This window comes from Heterocephalus glaber, unplaced genomic scaffold (genome assembly GCF_053883595.1).
Source record: "Heterocephalus glaber isolate CG9 unplaced genomic scaffold, H.glaber_assembly_v1.0 deba00001781, whole genome shotgun sequence".
Classification (NCBI taxonomy): domain Eukaryota; kingdom Metazoa; phylum Chordata; class Mammalia; order Rodentia; family Bathyergidae; genus Heterocephalus; species Heterocephalus glaber.
In genome coordinates, this window is record NW_028258467.1 from 4,144,424 (window position 1) to 4,168,372 (window position 23,949).

The following is a 23,949-nucleotide window of genomic DNA, read 5'->3' on the forward strand; positions in this document are numbered from 1 at the left end:
TTCGGGTTAGGGTTAGGGTTCGGGTTCGGGTTAGGGTTAGGGTTAGAGTATGTCCAGTTCTCCTGCCTCTCTGCTACTCTGCTCCTCTGCAACCTAGGGCAGTCCTACCAGAGTCAGCCCCTGTTCCTCTGGCAGTTCTAGAGCCTGAGCGAGCACCAGTGCACCCCCTGGCCGGGAATGGCCACCATGACCCTGTCCAGAGGACTCAGGCACCAACAGCCAGTGTTTTTTTGGTGCCCTGGTCAATGAATAATGGCCAATTTTTTTGGTAGCCAGAGGGCCGTTAAAAGGGCAAGGATCTCTTCTTTGTTTTTAATAGTCTTTCCGTTGGCCGTCAATAGTCCTCTCTCCCTGTAGATGGCCCCATGAATGTGCGTGGTGGCAAAGGTGTACCAGCTGTCTGTATATATGTTTAACTTTTGGCCCTGTCCTAGAGTCAATGCTTTGGTCAGAGCTATGAGCTTCGCCCGTTGTGCCGAGTTCCCGGTGGGCAATAGTTCTGCCCAAATGACCTCAGTCTCTGTTACCACAGCTGCCCTGGCATACCTGCGGCCACCCTGAACAAAGCTGCTCCCATCAGTGTACCAGGTATTGTCAGCATCTGACCATGGCTGGTCTCTCAGATCAGCTCGAGTCCCATGTACCTGAGCCAGGATGTAAGCACAGTCATGGAGTGGAGTCTCTAAGTCCGGGTCTGGCAACAGTGTAGCTGGATTCAAGGCAGCTGGGGTCTGAAAAACAACTCGGGCTGGGTTTAGGAGTAAGCTCTGATAGTGGGTCAGGTGGGTGTTACTGAGCCATTGATCCGGAGGCTGTTTTAGGACTCCCTCAATAGTGTGGGGAGTGGTCACGTACAGTTCTTGGCCCAGTGTCAACTTGTCAGCATCTTTGGCCATCAGGCCCACTGCCGCGATCATCCTCAAACATGGGGACCATCTGGACGCAATTGGATAGAGTTTTTTTGATAGGTACGCCACTGGGAGGCACCATGACCCTAGATATTGGACTAGGACACCCTTGGCAACTCCTTTGTTTTCATCAATGTAAAGGTGGAAGGGCTTAGTAATATTGGGCAAGCCCAAGGCTGGTGCTGACAACAAGGGAGCCTTAATTTGGTCGAAGGACTTTTGTAGTTTTTCTGTCCATTGAAAGGCCTGATTGTCTTTAGTTGCCTCATAAAGGGGCCTCACAAGCTCCACAAACCCCGGTATCCATAAGTGGCAGAAGCCAGCCGATCCCAAGAACTCTCTAACTTTCTGAGGGGAACCTGGAATGGGTATCTTAAGAACTGTCTTTTTTCTAGTGTCTGATAGCCATCTTTGCCCATCTTTAAGCATGTACCCCAGGTAGCTTACCTCGGGTTTGCAGATCTGGGCCTTTTTGGCGGACGCCTGGTACCCCAGTTCCCCTATGACCATCAAGAGTTTCTTGGTTCCATCTAAGCAGTCTTCCCGAATCTCAGCTGCTATGAGGAGATCATCTACATATTGTAACAGAGTCAATTGGGGGTTTTGGAGGTGAAACTCACCCAGGTCTTCATGCAGGGCCTCATCGAAGATGGTGGGAGAGTTTTTGAACCCCTGAGGTAATCGGGTCCATGTCAGCTGTCCGTTGAGGCCTTGTTCCGGGTCACTCCATTCAAATGCAAAGATATGCTGGCTCTTGGGTGCCAGCGGAAGGCTAAAGAAGGCATCTTTGAGATCCAAGACTGTGTACCATTGATGGCTTGGGGGAAGTGAACTCAGAAGGGTGTATGGATTAGGCACCGTAGGGTGGATATCCATGACTCTCCTGTTTACCTCAAGGAGGTCCTGCCCTGGTCGATAGTCATTTGAGTGAGGTTTCCGCACCGGCAACAAGGGGGTGTTCCAGGCTGATTGACAGGGCCTTAGAATACCCTGGGCAAGCAACCTCCTGATGTGTGGAGTTATTCCCTTGTGGGCCTCTAGGGACATGGGGTATTGGCGGACTCACGCAGGGTCCGCTCCTGGCTTTATCTCTATGAACACAGGTGCCCGGTGCGCAGCTAGCCCCATGCCCCCAGTCTCTGCCCATGCTTGTGGGAACATGGCAAGCCATTGTCCCATGTCAGGATCAGGAGGGGGCTGTTTCTGATGTAGCAGATACTCGTCCTCTAGGCTCATGGTCAACACTTGGATGGACTTTCCCTCTTGGTTAAGGACCTCTGTGCCCCCGGGCTGAAAATGGATTTGGGCCCCTAATTTAGTGAGCAAGTCACTTCCCAGCAAAGGGTAGGGGCAGTCTGGTATAATCATAAATGAGTGGGTTACCTGGCCCACTCCCAAGTCTACTGTTCTTTGGGTAGTCCATGAATACTTTTTCATCCCCGTGGCTCCTTGAACCCAGGAAGTTTTATCAGAAACATGGCCATGAGGTTCAAGTAAAACTGAATGTTGAGCTCCTGTATCCACTAGGAACTCGACAGGTCTCCCCTCCACTTTTAGGGTTGCCCTGGGCTCGGGGAGGGGTGCTGAACCCCGTCCCCCCTAGTCACTTAGTTCATCCACAGCCAGGATGGGGGTCTTGGGGTGACGACTTTCCTGTTGTTTTTTGGGGCACTCTTTGGCCCAGTGGCCTTCTTCTTTGCAGTAAGCACATTGATTTTTTCCCAACCGGGGGCGCTCCCTACCTTCCCCCTTACCTTCTCCTTCTATCGCAATCTTTCTCAGATGACATTCACGTTCTTTCGGCTCTCCTGCAGTGGCGGCCAGAAGGATCCGAGCCAGGTTTCGGGTCTGGCGGTTGTCAGTTTTCACCTGTTTCTCTTCTGCAGTTTCCCTGTTGTTATACACTCTCTCCGCCACTGTCACTAAGTCCTGAATACTCTTTTCTCCTAATCTGTCTACTTTCTGTAACTTTCTCTTAATGTCTGGCGCCGCCTGGTTGACAAAATGTATTATTACAACTGCCTTTGTCTCATTTGCTTCTGGGTCCATAGGAGTATACCTACGGAAGTCTTCCTGAATTCTTTCTTGGAATGCTGCAGGGCTTTCGTTCGGCCTCTGCTGTACATCCCGTATCTTGGCCAAATTGGTGGGCTTTCAAGCAGCCGCTGTGAGACCCCCTAACAGAGCCTGGTGATAGACCCGGAGTCTCTCCTTACCTTCTGCTGAGTTGAAGTCCCAGTCAGGCCGGGACAAGGGAAAAGAAATGTTGATGATGTCAACATTGGTGGTGGGCTGACCATTGTCATCAGGAACCAATTTCCTGGCCTCATTTTGGATCCTCTCTCAATCCTCTGTGGTAAACAGGATCTGGAGGAGCTGTTGACAATCATCCCAAGTGGGCTGATGAGTGAACAAAACAGTTTCTAATAGGTTAATTAAATCCCTAGGGCTATCAGAGAATTTGGCGTGTTGAGTCTGCCAGTTATAAAGGTCACTGGTGGCGAAGGGCCAGTAATGATGAGACTGGTTACCATGCTCATCAGAGGGCCCTATCACTCTTAGCAGACAAACAGTAGAGTCTGCCGGGCCTGCCGGCAAGGCAGCACGCCAGTGGCGAGTGTTTTGGGTGGGGTCATCATGGTTGCCGGCACCTGGAGCCGGCCCTCCCTCCCCAATTCTGGCTGGGGCCTGGTCTTCTCTTCCTGCCTGTTGTCGTGGGGGAGAAGAGAGAGAGTAAGGGGGGGAGGAATGAGATCTTCCTCGGTCTCTCCTTGGAGGACCGGGTAAAGTGGTGCGGTCGGCTTGGTTTCAGTTTGCCTTTTTGTGTCCCGCCCTCTGGGAGTCTTTTCACAGGCTGTCAGGATTACCTCTGGCTGCTGTTTCTGTGGAGGCAAAAACGGCGTGACCCATGGGGGTGGGTTGCAGATTAGACTCTCTCAAATGACAATGTAGGGAACCTGATCAGGATGTCCGGTGTAGGGACGGAAGACAACTTCCCAAATTCTCTTCGTGGTCCCTAGATCAAAAGTCCCCTCGAGTGGCCATCCTATCCCAAAGGTGGGCCACTCCAAGCTACAGAGGGTGATGAATTTAGTCCTTTTAATTTCTAAATTTAGGTTATGAGCTCGCTCCCTAACTTTTTTGAAATGGTCCTTCATGAGGGAAAGAGGGGTAGTCACAGTCTGTCCCATCATCTCAGTCCAAGTCAACACAATAAACAGACAAACAAACACAACAGAAAAACAAAAAGCAAGACAAAACTGTCCTCCGCCCGATCGGAGGCAATACTGAAAACGGGACGACGGCCCCATGCCGTACCGTGGGAGCGACCCGCATCGTCCCCCTAGGAGTCTCACAGACTCATACTCATGGGGCACTCTGTCCCCTCCAGAACGATCCGGAATGTCTTCCAGGATCCCAGTTCGGCGGCCCTCGCAGCGCATCTGCCTAGACCGTTTGCCGACCTTACCAGAAAATGGGCCCCAGACCTTACAGACACCTTACAGACATAAAAACACTCACCAGCCGGTGTCGACCCTCCGGTACGGGGATCCTAAGGGTCTTGGGGATCCCGGACGAGCCCCTAAATGTTGTGCCCAGATTGCAAAGTCCCAAAGACCACCAGGAAGCCGTTCCCGATGCAAGCATACGAGGGTCGTTTATTCCAGCTCGAGCAGGGGCTCTCAGCTGTCACCGACACAGTGGATCAGAATTGAGAGCCCCGAATTTCAAATTAGCAGGTTTTTTATAGAGGTTACAGCAAGGTTTGGAGATTTTCCATTTAGCAGTTACATGATTGGTTGACAATTAGCAAGCATGAAGTGTACATTTCTGATTGACTAGGTACATCGGGGGTTGAGGGGTGGCTACATGTAAGTTTTATGAGGGAAAAGAGGGACAAAGGTTAGTGGTCGACTGTCACATACTGATGGTCAGCAGATCTACAGATTGTTCTATGGATAGTGGGCCCGGAACATTCATTTCCTGGGCAAATAGATGGCTGAGTAATTAACTTAGGAACTTTGCTTCGGTACAGATTGTGTCTTCTGTCCCAGAGCAAACACATTTTAACCATTAATTTGAGAGGACAATAGGGACTAGTGCATTGTAGCAAAATGGAGTCGCTTTGGTCTCACAGTACAATCTTGGAAAGCTAACTTTGCATACCACATTGCAGAACTGGCATGGAACTTGCTGAAACAGCCTGTGGGTCACAGGTTCCTGGGGGTTCTCCCTGTCACCATGTTGCCTATCTTCTCTACCTATGACCAAGTAAAGGGGGGTGGAGAAATGAATGCTGCTGACGAGGGCCATCCAACAGAAAGACAGTCTCCTGAAAATGTCAGAGTGTGTCCTTGTCCACTTTATTCACTGGGCCTGCCACCAGGCCACTTTGTTGCAGAAATCTTGGAAAGAAATACACAGAGGCACAGAATTCGGATAAAATAATAAAATTTCTTCTCGCGAGCAGACGGGCATGCCAGAAACCAGTCTGGTCAATATCCCCGCCCTTTGGGCAGCATTTCCCTTTTTATATCCTTTTTAGCCATTATCTCATCCCTAGTGGTCTTTGATATGGAAATACAATTCCAGTTCCTATTTACAAGTCACAGACACAAGATAGGCCATATACATTGTAAATTCACCCTGGCATGGTAACTTTGTTAGGTTAATGAAGTTACTGGTTAGAGTCAGATAATCTTCACCTTAAACAAGGAGTTACAGGAAAAGCAAATCTTAAAAGAACACATCACTTATTTTGCTTCTACAACTACCTTAATATTCAATCTATTAAGTTATCTAAAACTTTTCTGTATCAACTTCTGGCTCTTTCATAAAGTCAAAATATCCACGAAAGGTCAACATTTTGAACTGATTCAGGACATCAAAGCAGCCATGAAAAGAATACTTCCAGAACTTGCTTCAGAAAGTGGCAAGAGGGTCAGGGATCTGGCTCAGTGGTTTCACTGCCTGCTGCGCAAGCACGAGGACTGGAGTTCAATCCCCGGTACCAAAAAAAAAAAAAAGAAACAAAGTGGCAAGAAACTTGGGATGAGGATGTTTGAAGTAAAAGGGAATATTTTGAGAGGATTAATCACAATGTCTTTTACTGTAATAAAATATTAAAATTTAAACTTTCAGTGTGTTTTTTGGTCACACCATGTGTGTCTTCAGAGCTGGAAGAGGCCATACTGATGGGCACGGGTGCCTTTTATCCTAGATTCCAGACATCTCATGTTACCATACACTGCTACTCAGGAAACTTTGTTTTACACACCTGGCATTTCCAGTTTCTGGATCTTGAAACTCTCATGAAAGCTGTTTGACAGTCTGCCCTCACAGCAAGGCTTTTCTGTTTTCCACCCAAGCCACTTTGGGACAGGCCTACAAGCAAGCCTGGGGGAAGCAGCATACTTATTCTAGACAGCTACATGCCATGGTAAGAAAGATGAAGACAACAGATTGTGACCCATGACTAGCAATTGCTGTCATGGGTTATTCTTTTTCTCATCTTAAGAAATTCCTGTTTTTCTTTTTTAAGGCTTTAAATCTACATAGCCAATGTGTAAGCGTTTGGTTTGTCATTTATGTTGTATTTTGTTTAAATTCTCATTTGCCATTTAAAAAAATTGTATAAAATTTGCACCTTTCCTTTGTGATTTCTAACATGATTACCATGCATGGAAAGTCTTCCTCTTTAATGATATATATTTATTTATCTATATTTTACAATAGTTAAATACTTAAGAGAATGGAAAAAAATTTTTTTTTCCTTAAATTGTTTCATTGGTACATTTTAGGTATACATTTACACTTATCATTGGGTGCTTGCACCTGTACATGATGCATCTTGATTCTTACTTTTTTCCCCAATACCTGTGTGCCCTTCACCCCCCTCCACCCTTCCCTATTTACATAGATTTCGTTTCCATTTTTTTCTTTTCTCATAATTTTTCCTTTCCCTTCTTTCCTTTTGCCTTCCCCTCCCATCACCCCTACGCCTTTGGACATTTTCCTATTTCAAATGATCAATTATTCATTTTAATCATTTTAATCCTTATTTACACTTTCAGTTTCTCACACTAGAGAAACTATTTGGTATTTTCACATGTGTCCTATTTATTTCACTTAAGAGTATGGTCTCAATATGCATCCGTTTAGCTATAAATGTCTCTAGTTCCTCCTTCTTTATGGCTGAATAGTACTCCATTTTATAAAAAACCCCACATCTTCTTTATCCAGTTTCCAGTTGATGGGCACTTGGGCTGTTTCCAAGCTTTAGCTATTACAAACTGTGCCGCTATGAACACAGGCGCACATATATCGCTGTGGTATGATTCTTTTAATTCTTTGGGGAAGACCCCCAGCAGTGGAATAAGTGGATCAAATGGGACTTCCAGCCCTAGTTCTTTGAGGTATCTCCATATTGATTTCCACAGAGGTTGCACCAGTCTGCACTCCCACCAACAATGGAGAAGGGTTCCTTTCTCTCCACAGCCCCACCAGCATTTGTTATTGGTTGATTTCTTGATAGCAGCCATTCTTTCTGGGGTGAGGTGGAATCTTAGTGTTGTTTTCATCTGCATCTCTCAAATGACCAGTGATGTTGAACATTTTTTCATATATTTATTTGCTGCTTTTACTTCTTTGTCTGAGAAATGTCTGTTCATTTCAGATGCCCATTTTTGAATTGGGTCTTTGAATTTGGGGGGTCTGTTTTTGTTCAGTTCTTTATATATTCTAGATAGTAGACCTTTGTTTAAGGTACAGCTGCTAAAAATTTTTTCCCATGTTGTAGGTTGTCTGTTAGCTCTGTTGGTGGTTTCTCTTGCAGTGCAGAAGCTTTTTAATAAGATGAGATCCCAGTTGTTGATTCTTTGTGCTAGTTCCCGTGCTACTGAGGTTTTGTTCACAAGGTCTTTTCCTATGCCAATGTCTTCAAGAGTTCTACCTAACTTATCTTCCATTAAGTTTAGTGTTTCTGTCTTAATATTTAGATCTTTAATCCACTTTGATCTTAGTTTAGTGCATGGTGATAGGTATGGGTCTAGTTTTAATCTCTGGCAGGTTGAAGTCCAGGTTTTCCAACACCATTTATTAAATAGGATATCTTTCCTCCAATGAGGGTGGTTGGCTCCTTTGTTAAAGATGAGGTGGGTGGAGAGTGGAAAATTTGCCAGCCCGTCACCTCATTGGTTTATGCAGCAGAACAAATGTTCACTTTGCAACATGAGGATGGCTGCTGATCTGCAAATCCTCATTTCCCAAGCCACAAATGAGTAGTGATTACGGAGTTATGGAGTAATTGGGGGAAAGTTGGGCTACAGGATGTAACCCTGTATCCTTAAAAAGAAATAAATGAGTGCAGTGCCTGCCTGGCAAGCGAGAAGCCCTGAGTTCGAATTCCGGTAAAAAAAGAAAAAAGAAAAAAAAAGAAGAAACTTGTAGGTGTGGTTTCTTGGTCTAAGGATTCTGGCTTTGGGTTTGAGAGGTCCAGGGTTCAAATCCCACAGGAGCTCTTTAAGTTTTTCCCCCTAGGGGATACTGAGGCTTGTAGCCCCTGCTAGTGCACTGCTGAGAAGTGAGGGAGATGGGCGGGTGTAGTCCTTATCTAAATCAGGGTGTTGCATGCCTACACTCCCTATCTTCCTGCCCAGAGGGAGCGAGGGAATTCGTGGCTTGGGTGCAGAAGGGTCGGGGCGAATGGTCCAGGCTGGATTTGCTGGATTTCAGGGATCAGGTCAAGCCTACGCACAGGGACGTCACAGAGACAAGTGGCCACGAACCCGGACGTGGGCCTTGCTCTCCGGAAGGAGCCTGCAGGTCAAGGACCTGCCTGCTCCTTCTTCCCAGGGAGGGGACAGGGGCCACATTGCTGGACAGCTTCTGGCGCAAGGTTGCGTTGGTGGCCTGCGCCATCTTCCTCCAGAGCCACCGCTTCCTGCAGGTGACATCCTGGGGCACCTGAGGCAGTGCGGGAGCTGCGCGCTGATCCAGTCCACTGAGCAAACCTGCTTCGGCCTTCGGTGCTAGTCTCCTGGGTTTGAGAACCCTCGTCCGCAGCTCTTTTCTGGGTTTTGAGGAAGCGGGAGCAACGCAGCAGGGGAAGCGAGGTACACTAGGCACCGACAGGTGTCTACTCCCGCTGGTGCCACACGGCGGGGCTTCCGTGTGGTGGGGCTTCCATGTGGCCCATATGGCCCGGGGCGGCCCAGGTTCGCGAGTTCAAGGCTCCTTCATGGGGCTGCTCTTGGAAGAGTCCTCTGCCCCGCCAGAGTGACTCTGACTTCACTCCAGCTCCAGCTGCGGCGCGGGGCTGAGTGGCTGGCCAGGGCTCCGGGATCACCTGACTGTGGGGCACGGGGGCTGCTCCTTCCTTTGTGGGGCACTGAGAGGGCGGAGGTGCTGGGCTTCCTCAGGCGTCTCCTTGAATTTAGCTTTTCAGAGAAGTCTGAAATCTGACACTTCTTTCCAGCACAGCTTCTCTGGTCCTGCCCTGAGGATGCCACGACGGCCAAAGAGAGAAATAGACAAGCTAACTTATGTGGCTCGTTGGTCTAGGGGTATGATTCTCGCTTAGGGTGTGAGAGGTCCTGGGTTCAAATCCCGGACAAGCCCACTTTTTCCCTCCAATCATACCCTACCCTTTTCCTCCCGATGCAGGTAGATTGGGACTCGGCCCTCAAGCTTAGAGCTGGAATCCAAGTCTGACCTCTAGAAAGGCAATTGTTAAAAAGGTTCAGACTGAAGCTGCCCATTGCCACTTGTTACAGTTAAATTGGAGCTCTGGGCCTGACAGGATGCTTTAGTCGGTTTGCGGAGTCCCCCCTGCCCATGTTAAGAGGATAGTCTTCTTCACAGCAGAGGCCTTTCAGACCTCAGCCTGGGATTCCCACCCACACCCACGGCTCAGGGGGGCAGAATTTGTGGAGAGGGAGCCTGGCTTTTGTAGCTGGTGGCTCGAGGCTTTCCCCTCTCCCCCCTTCCTTCCGGATCACTACTCACCTGGGCACAGCCTCTGGGGCTCTTCTCCATCCTAGTTGAAAAAGGAAGGCTGCCCAATAGGCCTGAGGTCTTCCCACTCTACTCTGAGGACATGTTACAGGCAGGGTCTTGGTTCAGTTTGGAATGTAGCCTTGAGAATGCCCCAGAAGCAAGGATTATGAATAATTTGATTTTATGTATTTGAGGATCAGTTGAAAAAAGAAAAAGGAGAGAGAAAGGAAAAAAAAGAACAGAAACAAAAGATTAAATTAAAATGATCCATGACTGGTAATGCCTCTGGCAGAAGGAAACAATCTCTTTTTGGTGGAAAATACACTTTTAGTCTACATCTTACAAATTCCCTACATAATTCCCTATACAATGAAATTTACAAGGAAAATGACAGTTCACCTGTAAAAAATAACAAGGAAACAAGGTACAATGAGCAACAACCCATAAACAACAGGCAAGAGAAACAAAATTGCAGATTTCAGATGCTAAGATTATTAGACATAGATTATACTACCATGTCTAAAGAAATGAAAGAGAAGATAAAAATATCTTTGAGAACAGAAAGCTATTTAAATGTTCTTTCAATCTTCCAGATTACAAAAAGAACAAAATATTTTTAGGTATAAAAACACAATGTAATTGAAATTTAAACATTAGATGGCACTGGGGGTGTAGCTCAGTAGTAAAGCAGTAAAGTAGTAAAGTAGTAAAGCCTAGAACGAGTGAGACCTTGGGTTTCATCCAAGCAACACACACACACACACACACACACACACACACACGTAGCAAGGACAATTGATCCTTCCCAAACTGCCATCTCTGGTTCTCTTCTGCCTCCCTCTTCCACCGTTACATTGACCCAATTTGGATAATCCGGGATAACCTCCCATCTCAAGGTCATTTGATTAGTAACCTTAATTATACCTGTGATTTAATTCTCCTTTGGCACGTAGCTTAGAATAACCACAGGTTCTGGGGACTGGGACATCAACAATTTGGGGGGGTGCGTTATACTGCCTGTCATATACCTTTCCCTTTCTTTTTCAAGTCACTTACAAAAAATTTAATATAGTTTGTTCTAAGAATAACTGAAATAGAATGACTATTTTAGATAAAATCCAGGGACATTTGAAAGTACATGGCAAAACACTAGGTTTGCTGGCATCTATGCTTCTTTTTACTAATTTTCTTCATCTAATGTCTGTAAAATTCATACATAATTTTTTTAGAAAAAAAGGTCTCTTGCTATTTTTTAAAAACCTGCCTTTAGAATGATTTGAGAAATTCTTTTCTGGCTGCTAAAAGTGTCAGCATCTTGGAATTGAGAAGTGTTTCTTGAGGTGTTACTTCCGGAAATGACATTGAGTAAATCCTGTTGCTGGCCAAGGATTGCAAGAGACTGGAGGCAGCCACAAAACAACTAGACAAGAGGCAGAATGGATTCTCTGCCCTGGAGTCCATGGAGAAACACAGCAACATCTTGATTTCAAGCTTCTGACTCCCAGAACAAGAAGTTATAACCACGATTCAACCACATTTTAACTTCTGTGCTTCACCGGCTCGGGTTTGCAGATGAGCTCCGAAGCCATTGTTTTCCAGCAGGGGGCCTACCTTTCCCTTTCATACCCCCAGCTATACTTTTTTTTTGGTACGGGGGACTTAATTTGGGATCTTGCGCTTTCGAGGCAGGTGGCAGAGCCACTGAGCTAAATCTCTGGCCCCAGCTATGCTTTTATAGTTTAAAGCAGGGGACATCAGCATAGAGCCTTATCTGTGAGCATGTCAGAGAGCTCACAGCTAAGCCTCAGGTGTTCTGTCTACAGCTCCTGGCATGGGATAACTTTGCCAATATCCAGAAAAACTAACTTTCCTGTCTCTGAATGTGGGTGGCCTCAGAAAAAAGGTTATGTTCCACTCTTTCTGTAGGAGCGTAGGCATTTTCTTTCTCTTTCTGAAACACAGGCCTTTCAGAAGGCAGAGATCACAGTTTATGCTGGTACCATCCCGAAGCAGGTTCTTGCCTTTCCTCTCTCCAGGCCCTGATGTCTTGCAGCTGGTGGAGGAAAGTCATTGTAAGCTCCAGCCCCTGGCACAGCCCAGCTAGGGGTGGGAGTGGGGCTCAGGGGCCAGGACATGCTGAGAGATAAACTGACATTCATGCTGTTCCCAGACACTGTACCCTCAGCCTCTCTGACCCTTCCCTGTGTGTGGTGCTGCTGCCCAATAGGCCTCATTTCTGTGCCCTCCTAGGCCTTTGTCAGGTGGAAAAGAACCTGGAATAGAGCCCCAGAACATGGTGGGTCTTACTCTGGGGGCTGCCCAGGCACTGGGGACACCTGAGTCCTGGGCCCCATCAGTACCCTGGGGCATGTTGGAGCCTCAGTCCCAACACCTAGATAGGCTTTGCACACCCACAGCTAGAGGGCCAGTTGGAGTCCAGTTTACCCACCTGCTTCTCCCCAGGGACCCCTGTACCTCTAACTTCCTGACTCTGTGCCACCAGGGCTGGTTCGGTCTTGGGACCGTAAGGCTGTTAATGGCAGAGTTTTGGCCCCACAATTGACATCCATTTATTTAGGTTTGGTTTTGGGGAAACTGGGCTGTGGAATGCGGAGAAACCTGCCTCTGGGAGGATGATGACTAAGCACCTACTGGGCACCTGTCTCCTGACTGCGCGTGTGTCAGGGACAGAGACCCCAGTCAGGTGTGGGTCCACGTCCCACAGTGCTCTGCTAGCACAGTGGGTCGGTTCCATCCACTGCTGCGTAGATGACCAGGGGTGTGAGTGGAAGTAGGTTTCGGGGCAGACTCTGAGACGCTGGGTTTGTGCTGTGAGACCAGGACAGAGTGGGATGGGGAGGCGCAGCACCCCAGTCAGGGGGAGGGAGGAATCCTGGCCAGGTGGAGACAAGGACTGGGGGCAGGCCAGCCAGCCTGCATTCCTCTCTTTAATATGCCCTCAATGATTTCCTCCACAGGAAGATCCCTGGTGGGGCTGGTGGGACCCTCAGGTTCACCTCGAGCCATCACTGTCCAAGGTTGCCATGTGGTGAGGGAAGGTGCAGAGGTATCTTGGAGGCCAGCAGTGGCAGGAGACTCCTGGCAGGTGCAGGAAGTGTGGCCCTAGTCTCCGGCCTGATGATGGTGATGCTGATGGATAGGGGCTCGCTATGTAGTTCAGGCTGACCTTGAACGCTGTAGCCCAGGCTGGTCTAGGACTCACAGCAATCCTCCTGCCTCAGCCTCCCAAGTGGGCTACAGATGTGTGCCATCATGCTCAGCTTGGCCTGATTTATTGCTTCATCTAGTTTCCAATATCCTTAGGCCATCTTACCATTTCCACACCCACCAGCTTTCCCTCAGGGTGCCTGGCTAGCTCAGTCAGTAGAGCACGAGACTCTTAATCTCAGAGTTGTGAGTTCGAGCCCCATGTTGTGGCTTGCTACCTTGTTTTGAACCTGAGTTCGTTTGAGTCCTGAGCTACTCAGATGGCGTTTCTTGAGGACCTATCACAGGCAGCAAGTGGCCCCACACCTTCCTGTCTCCTCTGTTAGAAAGTCTGTGTGTCCTGGCTAGGGTGCTTTTGCCCCAGGGTCGGTGAGAGTGAGGAAGGCGTGCGAGGTAACTGAAGGGGTGGGGCGAGACTCATGGATCTCCTGCCTGGCCCAGAGTGTCAGTTGTCAAGGACTGCGGGGACCCTTGGATTGAGGGGCGCAGGGGTTTCTCCTTGCTTTATGAAGACCAGGTAGGGCTGGGGTGCTGGGCTTCTCCAAGCCTTTCAACTATCCCTTCTAGGCGGGCCTGAAGCTCAAATTTCCTCTCCTCTTGACTCCCCTGAGGGTACCCACCACCATAGAAAGTGGCAGTTTGAGTTGTATGGCTCATTGGTCTAGGGGTATGATTCTCGATTAGGGTGCAAGAGGTCATGGGTAAATACTGGATGAGCTCTTTAGTTTGGGACCCTCACTCCTAGGCATAAAACTCCAACACTCCAGAAGGGTATTGAAACAAAAAGGCTCAAACTGGTTCCAGATATCTTTAAATTGTACTCTTGGGGTACAGAGAGGTGCAGACATTCCCAGGCAGGGCTCCTTTCCAGCCAGAGCGAACCCAGTTTGAGGCCAGGAAGACACACACTTTGAAGGTCCTGCCACTACTCAGGTGAGACTCAAACCCTAGAGGGAGGCAGGGTTGAAGTCCCCAGGAGTTCGCCCAGAGGCTGTCTGCCTCTTCCTTCATTTCTTTGTCACTCCTGACCTGGGCCTCCCAAGTATGTCCTGGGCCTGCGTGTATGGGTCAGGAAAGGGTCTTTTGTGGTTCCACCTCCTGCCTCACAAACACAAGGTTTCGAGTTCGATCCCTGGTACCAAAAAAAAGAATAGAAAAGGAAAGGGTCTTTGCAGCTGCCGCTGTGGCCTGGGTACCGGGTCATGGAGCCCAAACCATCAGGAGGTCGGTCAGGTTGGAGGCCCATTTCTTGGCAGTTAGGGATTCAGGTGGGGTTGATTTTGACGGCTCAGGGAATTTCTGAGTTCTAGTCCAGAAAGGGGAAAGGCTCCTGCCTCCCATTGACTCCTTAGGGGTAATCAGTTCTGTCCTAAAGTTAGCAGAGAGAGGGAGAGGGAGAGGGGAAGGAGAAGAGAGAAAGAAGAAGGAAGAAGAAAGGAGTATTTACTTGTTGGTTTAAGTAATTGTTAACATAGGGGAAATGCTTCAGGACCTTAGTGAACAGATGGGATTACATCAAACTAAAACCTGTACTTCAAAAGAATCCACAGAGTGAAGAGATGGCCAACAAAGTAGGAGAAAATATCTGCAAATTGTTAATCCAACAGACCACATAAGGAATTCAAACAATTTAACTGAAAAAAATATCAGCTGAAATACTGTGGACCCTTGACATAAGAATCTGGTCGGTTCCCAAGGGGTGGTTGTAACTAAGTCAATACAGCTGAGATCTAGATGTTTACCTGGGTACACAATATAGATAGCAAATGAGTCTTCCATTAACCTAATTAACCTAATTAAAGTTGTTTGCATGTCAGGCCGGTCATAACTTGAGGGGACCCGTAATCTGATTTGAAAGTGGGCAAATGACTTGAGATGTTTCTTACAAGAGGGTATATAGAGGGCTGGGGATTTAGCTCAGTGGTTCTGGCTCCTGCCTTGAAAGTGCAAGTTCCTGAGTTTGATCCCTAGTACCAAAAAAAAAAAGAGAGTATACAAATAGTCAGCTAGCCTATCACTCTCACATGAATGTGAAGCTCAGCACCTCTAATCACTAGGGAAATACAAACCAAATCCACAGTGAGATATAATCTTACCCAAGTTGGAATGGCTATTTTCAAAAGTGACACACCGTTAGTAGAAAGCTTCTTTTAAAAAAACAATAAGCTTGATACAGTAGCACACATTTACCATCTCAATATTCCAAGAGGATAAGGCAGGAAGAACAAAAATTTAAGCCCTGAGCTGGGCATGGTGGCACATGCCTGCAATCCCAGCACTTGGGAGGCTGAGGCAGGGGGATTACTGCAAACTAAGGCCAGCTTGTGCTACATAGTGAGTTCAAGGCCAGCCTGAATTGCATAGTGAGATCCTGTCTCAAAAAAAAAAAAAAAAAAAGCCCTGCCCAGGCAATTTACCAGTTTAAAAGGACTCAGTCTCAAGTTAAAACAAATAACCAAAAAAGAGGCTAGAGACAGAGCTTAGTGGGAAGGCTGTGTGTTTAATTCACAGTACCACAAATAAAATAAAATAAAATGCCCCAAAACACTAGAAATAGAGTTGATATATGATACAGAAATCCCACTACTGGGTATATATATCCAGAGATTGAAATCCAAAAATAGAAAAGACATGTGCATTCCTATGTTTATTGCAGCATTATTCACGAGGGTTGGGACATGGAATCAGCCTCTCTATTGAAGGATGAATGGATAAAAAAAATGTGACCTGGGCCGGGGATTTAGCTCAGTGGTTTCGCTGCCTGCTGCGCAAGCGCAAGGACCGTAGTTCGATCCCTGGTACCAAAAAAAAAAAAAGAAAGAAAAAAATGTGACCAGTGTCATGGTGCTGTGTAGAAATTTTGCCAAAAATGTTTAATATGAACCTGAAATTAGAGCCAGGCATGGTGGCACAGAGACCTGTCTCTAAAAACCACACACACACAAATCCAGATTGTGAAATTTATACATGACAACCATGACTTGGGCTGTTCATAAATAGTATTAGTTTGTCAATAGTCCCCCCCCCCCCCTTCTTTTGGTACCAGAGATCAGGACCTTGCGCTTGCGAGGCAGGCGGTGGAACCACTGTGCTAAATCCCTGGCCCCTCACTGGTCCTTGTTTTAGTTTTCAAAATTTATTTTTTTATTTGAGCCGGGATCCTACTATGGAGTTGAGGCTGACCTAGGACTCACTACATAGTCCATACTGGCCTCAAACTCTCGCGACCCTTCTCCAAGTGCAAGGACGTCAGGGCGCCGGCCTGACGCCTGGTTCAGGCTTGTCCGCAGTCTTTAAGCTCAGGTCTGGCCCCGGACGCGATGTCCTGCTATTCTTCTGTCTCTGCGTGTCCCGCAGGGCCATTTGACCTGTCTCCTCCTTGGGTTCACCCGTAGCTCTTGAATCTTCCGGGGCCCTGGGGCGGGACAGAGGGAACAAGGGCCCGACCAACCCAACCTGGAGCTCATTAGATTTAGGGGCCAAAGCCGGAGCCTCCTCCTCTCCAGCCTTCCGCTAAAATGCAGACGATTTTCACCGAGCTGAGCCGAGGGCGCGGGCGGAGAACGCGCTCCGAGGACCAGGCCCCCTGTCGACGACCTTTGGCCTCCAGAGCTCGTTCCAGACCGCCAGGCGGCGGATCCCAACCCAGTGTTAGGAGTAACTGAGCCTACGGGGGTGTGTGGTGTTCTCAGATCCCTGAAGCTTTCTTCGGGAGGGAGGAATTTTGAGCAGCTCCGGCTTCTGCTGAATTTTCACCATTGGATAAATAATAAGTCGCTGTGAGTAAAGGGCAGGTTTGGAGAATATTCTAGAGTTTGTGTCTACGACACTGAGGACGTTGCTCATGGAAGCCCCAGGGGTTAGGGGTTTTGCCTGGCGCTCTGCCACCCTTCGCTTGCCCGTCTGAGGTAGCATCTGGGCCTCTGGGTGGCCAAGCTCTGCGTCCAGCCTCCGTGGGTCGTCCCTCTACTTTGGGGGATGTCTGTCCAGCTTGTCTCTCCCCTCGCTGCGTCTTGGTCAAGCGCTGGGCCCAGGAGTATCACGCAGGAGGGCGGCTTAAGAGTTTAAGGTCCAATGCTCCACGGTCGAGGCGGGCCAGACAACCCCCCCGCCCCCCATTGCTTTCTGGTTACCCGAAGGAGAATCCAGCGCACCCAGAACCGCCCACCCCCACCCGGCCCGGCCCTGGCCCTAGCCCCGCCCCTACATCGGATCTGCCTGCCGCAAGCCTGGAGGAGTGGAGACCCAGCGAGGGGAGAGCCTGCTTGAGAGGATGCAGAGTGCAGAAGCTGGAATATTTGGGGGAGCAAGCCAAGTTCTTGAATAGGGTTCAAACCAGTTTTCTGTTGATTTAAACCACCCATAATGACTTATTCCTTTTCATATTTTCAGGAGAAAGTTAACCAGTTGCCCCAGTGGCCTAATGGATAAGGCACTGGCCTCCTAAGCCAGGGATTGTGGGTTCGAGTCCCACCTGGGGTAGAGTGGAACCTTTATCATAAGGTGGTAGCTATGTTTTGAGGGTTGGTGGTGTAGGGTCTAGTTTCCCCACAGGCAGGAAAAAATGAAATTAAGTGTGAAGAACAGACTGAAAGTGCGTGTGTCAAAGATAAGCAGCAAAGGCTCAAAGCAGATGATACTTTAGGTTTACTTCTTTCATAGGTAAAAACTGTAACTCATGGCAGATCGGAGTGCTGTGGGAAAGGGAGAGTGTCATCTTGACTGGGTTACGATGTAGGTTGTTTTTTTTTTTTTTTGGTACCAGGGATCGAACTCCAGTGCGCTTTCGAGGCAGGCGGCAGAACCATTGAGCTAAATCCCCGACCCGGTATTTTCTTTTTTTTGGCACCATTTTGGAATTTATTACAGCAAAATGCCCCCCCGCCCCCCTGCCCCCCCCGCCCCCCCCCGCGTGCTGGGGATTGAACTCAGACCTTGCACTTGGCAGGCTGGTGCTGCGCCACTGAGCTACATCCCCAACCTCCCTCTCTCTCTCTCTCTCTCTCTCTCTCTCTCTCTCTCTCTCTCTCTCAATAGCAAAACATTTATTGGTACATTTTTAGGCACACATAATGGTAACACTCATCTTAGGGGATTTGCACCTATTCATGATACATCTGCCTCTTTTTTCCCATCCCCCTTTCCTGTTAAGCCCCCCTCCCCTCCCTATGTACAAAATTTTTGTTTCCATTTTCACTTTTTTTCCCTTGTCCCTTCCTTTCTCTCTCCCTCCTCCTTCCCCTTCCTATTTGAACATTTTATTTCCATTTCCCAATATCTATTATGCATTTTAGTCCTTATTTCCACTTTCAGTTTCTCACACCAGAGAAACAATGCAATATTTAAACACATGTGTTCAATTTATCTCACTTAAGAGTATGGTCTCAAGGTGAATCTATTTAGCTATAAATGTCAGAAGCTCATCCTTCTTTATGGCAGAGTAGTACTCCATGGTATAACAAAACCATATCTTTATCCACTCATCAATTGACCAGCATTTGGGCTCTTTCCAAGATTTAGCTATCACAAACTGTGCTGCTATACACATGGGTGTGCAAATGTCGCTGGGTTATGATGCTTTTAATTCTTTCGGGAAGACACCAACAAAGGGAATAACTGGGTCAAACGGAACATCTAGTTTTTTTTCTTTGTACCAGATCGAACTTGGGACCTTGCATGATTTCTGCAGAGGGTTCCTATTTCCTCACATCCCCTCCAGCATTTGTTATTAGTTGATTTCTTTCTTTCTTTCTTTTTTCTTTTTGGTACCGGGGATCAAACTTGGGTTCTTGTGCTTTCAAGGCAGGCGGCAGAACCACTGAGCTAAATCCCTGGCCCATTGGTTGATTTCTTGATAACAGCCATTCTGGAGTGAGATGGAATCTCAGCATTATTTTAATTTGCATTTCTCGAGTGACCAGTGATGTTGAACATTTTTTCATATATTAATTTGCTGTTTCTACTTCTTCTGCTTCTTCATCTGAGAAGTGTCTGTCCATTTCAGATGCCCATTTTTGTATTGGGTCTTTAAATTTGGGGAGGGTTTGATTTTTTTTTTTTGTTTTGATTTTGTTTTTGGTACCAGGGATTGAACTCGGGACCTTGCGCTTTTGAAGCAGGCGCCAGAACCACTGAGCTAAATCCCCAGCCCAGGGTCTGATTTTTTTGAGTTCTTTATATATCCTAGATAGTAGTCCTTCGATGAACAGCTGGTGAAAATTTTTTCTCACCCTGTGGGTTGTCTCTTCACTCTGTTGGTGGTTTCTCTTGCTGTACCAAAGCTTCTTTTTTTTTTTTTTAATGAATTTTATTTTATCCTATTTGCAAAAGCTTTTTAAAAATTAAAAAATTTTTTTTTGATTTTGACAAAATTTATTGGTTATTATATGTGCTGCAGAAGCGAGCACATTTATTGGTTATTTTAGTAAAGACATTCATCTCAGTCGTTTCTCTCCTCATCTTGACCTTAGATGAGTATTTCATTTGGGTCAAGAAAAGAAGATGTAGGAGAGGGATGTTATTTTAACAAACAGTAAAATGGACAAAAATGAACAGTTTGCCTACATGAAAGTAAAGTTAAAGTTAAATTCATGTATCTTGGTATAATTAAATCACGTAAGAACTAATAGTTCTATATTCATTTCCACTGTTTTACTTGGGGCTTAATCTAAACTTTAATGTAAAAGAACAATTTATTAGGCATGTGTACAGGTTTCTTCTCTGGAGTTACTATTAAAAAAGATCAGCAAGTAACTATCACCAATAAAATAGTCTGAAGCTGCCTCCAGATTTAACATTGTAGGCATTCTGAAGGAAATCACTGTATCATTTTTCTTTTCTTTGTGACTATGCTTTCACAGATGTGTTTAAGTGTCACTTTAAAAAAGTCCACATACAATACAAAAATACAAAACAAAACACCCTACAGTACACAAATCTAACAGTATATGTGATGAACAATTCTATAAAATGTGTTTGAAGAAGCATTTTTTTCCATTTTCAGTAACTACAATATGCCAGGCCACTGGGCAGTATGTATACACTTAAAATAAACCATATAATTGTTCTAATAAGAAATCCTGTAGTGAGTTCAATTCAAATTGGATTTAACAACTTAGTAATGTAAATGTGTAGACAAAGTTACAGAAAATGCATCTTATTGTCTTCTATCTTCTACAATGTTAAATTTTTTTTTGGTGTTTATACCTTTTAAAAAATAAAAACCAGCCAAATACTTAATCAGTATATACATTTAAATTTTTGGTGGTGGTTTTTATTTTAAAAGAAACAGCTTCCTTATGATTTGCCACAAGTTCTGGTGGAAATGCTTATAAGAATTAGCTAGTAAACAAAAACCAAGAGAAGCACATTCAAAATACTGATTTACTTTGGTAGCAAATGGCTGTTCTTTGAAGACTAATGAAGGTAGGTAGACAAGACCATTAAAGTGAAATGGGCTATTTCAACTACGATAATTCACATAGAAATTTTTTTAAAAAATTATTTTTAGTGAAACAGCTAAGCATCTGTATCCACTGATAGCAATGCAATACCTAATAATATGATAACAAAACAAATGCCCATAAGGAAAAAAACTTTTATCTAAGTTTACTTTCAGTCAATAGTCCAGCAAGATTTTCCTTTCAATACAATACTCCCCCTTTCTCTATAAGGCTGTTCCTGGGAGCCAGACAGTCAGTTTAGGTAATGAAGGAGTTAATTTAGGAGTAACTGCTGACAGTTTTAAATAGGCAGTTATTTTTTGCTTCCCCCCTTAATGTGTCTAAAAAAATATGCAATTCTTAAAAAGGTACCATTTCTGATTTCTTTATTGTCTATAACCTTTGGGAACTAATCACATGAAACTACAAAATTAGTAAATGTCTTGAAATCTGTATATAAAACATAAATTACCTCTAATTTCAAACTCTCATTTATTAGTGCACCACTCAATCTTAAAAAAAAAATGAAAAAGAAAAAGAAAAAGCGACTTGAAAGATAGTCTTATACCATTTTAAAAAAGGAAACTGTTCCTTTTAACTTTACACCCACCCCACACCCCAATTCAAAACACATCATTTAATTGTCTTGGTCATGGACATTTCCAAGATGAGATTTTATATTTCGTTCCCATAGCTTCTGGTTATCAGAAAACACATGCTTTCCTTTATTGAAAGAGTTTGGTCGGGCTGATGTTGGTGTACCCCTTCTAATATTCTTCATCCTCATCTTTGCTTCTGGAGGCATTTCCTCTGGTTCACTATCTTCATCTTCATTAAAAGCTGCTGCTACTGAAAGGGTTTTTGGAGCAAGAGTTGGAACAGTTTCTTTAGGCTGACTTGATCCAAGATTGATGGATATAGTTGATGCTTTCTTTGTTGTCTGACTACCTATGGCAAATCCAGACTTGGAGATCTTTGTAGGCTTTGTTGGGAGGTCTGAAGCTTCTTCTTCAGCTGATCACTTCTCAGCGCTGTGGCTGGAACTTTCCCCTCCATTACTCTGGTGGGCTCCAGCTCACCTTGGCTTCTCAGGCTTCTCCTCTCCCGCCTTTCTGTCCGCCATTTTCCTGGCTGCGGCCCTGCAAAAGCTTTTTAATAAGATGAGGTCCCAGTTGTTGATTCTTTGTAGTATTTCCTATGTGGTCTGGGTTTTGTTCATGAAGTTTTTGCCTACTCCTATGTCTTCAAGCATTCTACCTATTCTTGCTTTCAGCAGATTTAGTGCTTCTGTTTTAATATTTAGATCTTTGATCCATTTCAATTTTAGGTTACTGTGTGGTGAAAGATATGGGTCTAGTTTTAATCTTTGACACGTAGAAAGCCAGTTTTTCCACCACCATTTATTAAAGAGGCTATGTTTCTTCCAGTAAAGGTGTTTGGCTCCTTTGTTAAAGATAAGATGGCTGAATATGTGTGGAGTTGTTTCTGCATCTTCTAGTCTATTCCCTTGATCCTCAGGTCTGTTCTTTTGCCAGTACCACGCTGTTTTTGTTTTTGTTTTTTTTGTTTGTTTTTTTGGGACGGGGGAGTGAACTCAGGATCTTGAGCTTGCCAGGCAGGTCCTGTGCTGCTGAGCTAAAATCCCGGCCCAACCATGCTGGTTTTATTTCACGGTAGCTTTATAGTATAATTTCAGGTCAGGGATTATGATATCTTGCCTTGCCTTTGAGCCATGAGAGAACATTACATGAGGACTAGTGAAGGCTTCTTCTTGGTCTTTTCAGTCACAGATAGAGGCAGTTTTGAAGAAATCTGTAAGTTTCAAAGACAGATTCTCAGAGTAAAGGATAATGATGAGTTTCCAGTGATTTTAATTGGTAATAAAGTGGACCTGGATCACCAAAGGTAGGTGACACAAGAGGAGGACACTTAGCATGGCAACTTAAGGTAACATACATGGTAGCCTGGGTAAAGATTAGGATGAATGTCGATCAAGCTTTCCATGAAATTGTTCAGGTTATAAGGATATTTCAAGAGCAAGAATGTCCTCCTTCACTAGAACCAACATGGAAAGAAAAAGATAAGAAAGGTTGCCATTCTGTCATTTTCTAAGAATCCCTTCAGTTTTAGCTACCAACTACCAGGGAAAGCCCTCATCTCTTCCTCTCCTTGTGGTTTACATCATGTTGTTACCTTTATAGCCTCAGACAAATGATTGCCATATTATTCTTAGACCAAGAAGCCAGCTAATCCTTTCCATGAAGCTAATACAATGGTCTTTTCCAGGTCAATTCAAAGAAGACACTACTAAGGCTGCTTCAGAGATTATCTGATTCCTTAAAAATGCTGTCTACATACATAGACACATTCTTTTTTTAAGGGGTTACATTTTATTAGTGATGAATTAGTTTTGGTACTTAAGTTATTTACAAGCTGAAGTCATAGCTTGTGAAATACTTTTTAACTTCTGGAATCATATTGCCTACTGTTACTCTAAATACAAACATAAGGAGTTTTTTTTTTTAATGTGGATTTTTGTCTGTCCTTAAAAATTTTGATGACAACTTTATCTAACCTTAAATATACTGAATCAGATCTACAGAAGTGAGACATTTCAGACCTTTCCTGATGCTACAGCTTTTGCTTTCCAGTGGCAAAAAATACCAAAATGTCTGTTGTATTTATGGATTAAAAACTGCTTATGAAGTCTTTGTTATTACCTCCTCTTGAAGATGATAATATTCTTTTTTTTTGGTACTGGGGATCGAACTCGGGTCCTTGTGCTTGCACAGCTGGTGGCGAAACCACTGAGCTAAATCCCCAGCCCAAGATGATAATATTCTATGTGGCCTATCCTGGAGCTAGGCATTTTACTGTAGTTGCTTTCTTACTTTAATGCTTTTCACAGTCTTGCTAATGGTAAGAATGAGTAACTTCTGTCTTCATTTTCAAGTATTTCTGGTGAAGAAATTTTAAAAAAATGAAAACTGTTTTTGTTTAATGTAACATAAAATATGGAATTGATCTTTCCAGAGTCAGAGATGATTAATATTTTTGCTATATACTTTTATATACTATTTTCTTATCAAGCTAGTTAACAAGTATTTTTACATGTTTGTAAGAAAATATGTTTCATAGCATAACCTAAAACTGCAGTAGAAATTTGACTTGCTGATATGGTCTTGGTTGTATCCACCTTCGGCCGGTCACATCCCTACTCAAGAAACCTTTCCAGTAGAGAGAAACAGAATGAGACTCTGACATTGCTTTCAGTATCCCCTAGTAGGCATTGAGTGGTATATCAAGTATTATGTGTAAATATTATTTACATATTTTATTTGATTAACGATTTAGTATAATCGTGGATGGTTTCT

The 23,949-nt window shown here is 45.1% G+C and overlaps 2 non-coding genes and 2 pseudogenes across 2 annotated transcripts; 3 read left to right on the forward strand and 1 right to left on the reverse strand.

Annotated features, from left to right (window-relative positions):
* The first annotated feature begins 9,455 nt into the window (after positions 1–9,455).
* Positions 9,456–9,527, forward strand: Trnap-agg (transfer RNA proline (anticodon AGG)). The gene has a single exon. It is a non-coding gene; the product is annotated as a tRNA-Pro (tRNA).
* Positions 9,528–17,542: 8,015 nt separating this feature from the next.
* Positions 17,543–17,615, forward strand: Trnar-ccu (transfer RNA arginine (anticodon CCU)). Its single transcript has one exon. It is a non-coding gene; the product is annotated as a tRNA-Arg (tRNA).
* Positions 17,616–20,707: 3,092 nt separating this feature from the next.
* LOC147820963 (PEST proteolytic signal-containing nuclear protein pseudogene) lies at positions 20,708–21,713 on the reverse strand (annotated as a pseudogene).
* Positions 21,714–21,763: 50 nt separating this feature from the next.
* Positions 21,764–23,186, forward strand: LOC101700884 (ras-related protein R-Ras2 pseudogene; annotated as a pseudogene).
* The last annotated feature ends 763 nt before the right edge of the window (positions 23,187–23,949 follow it).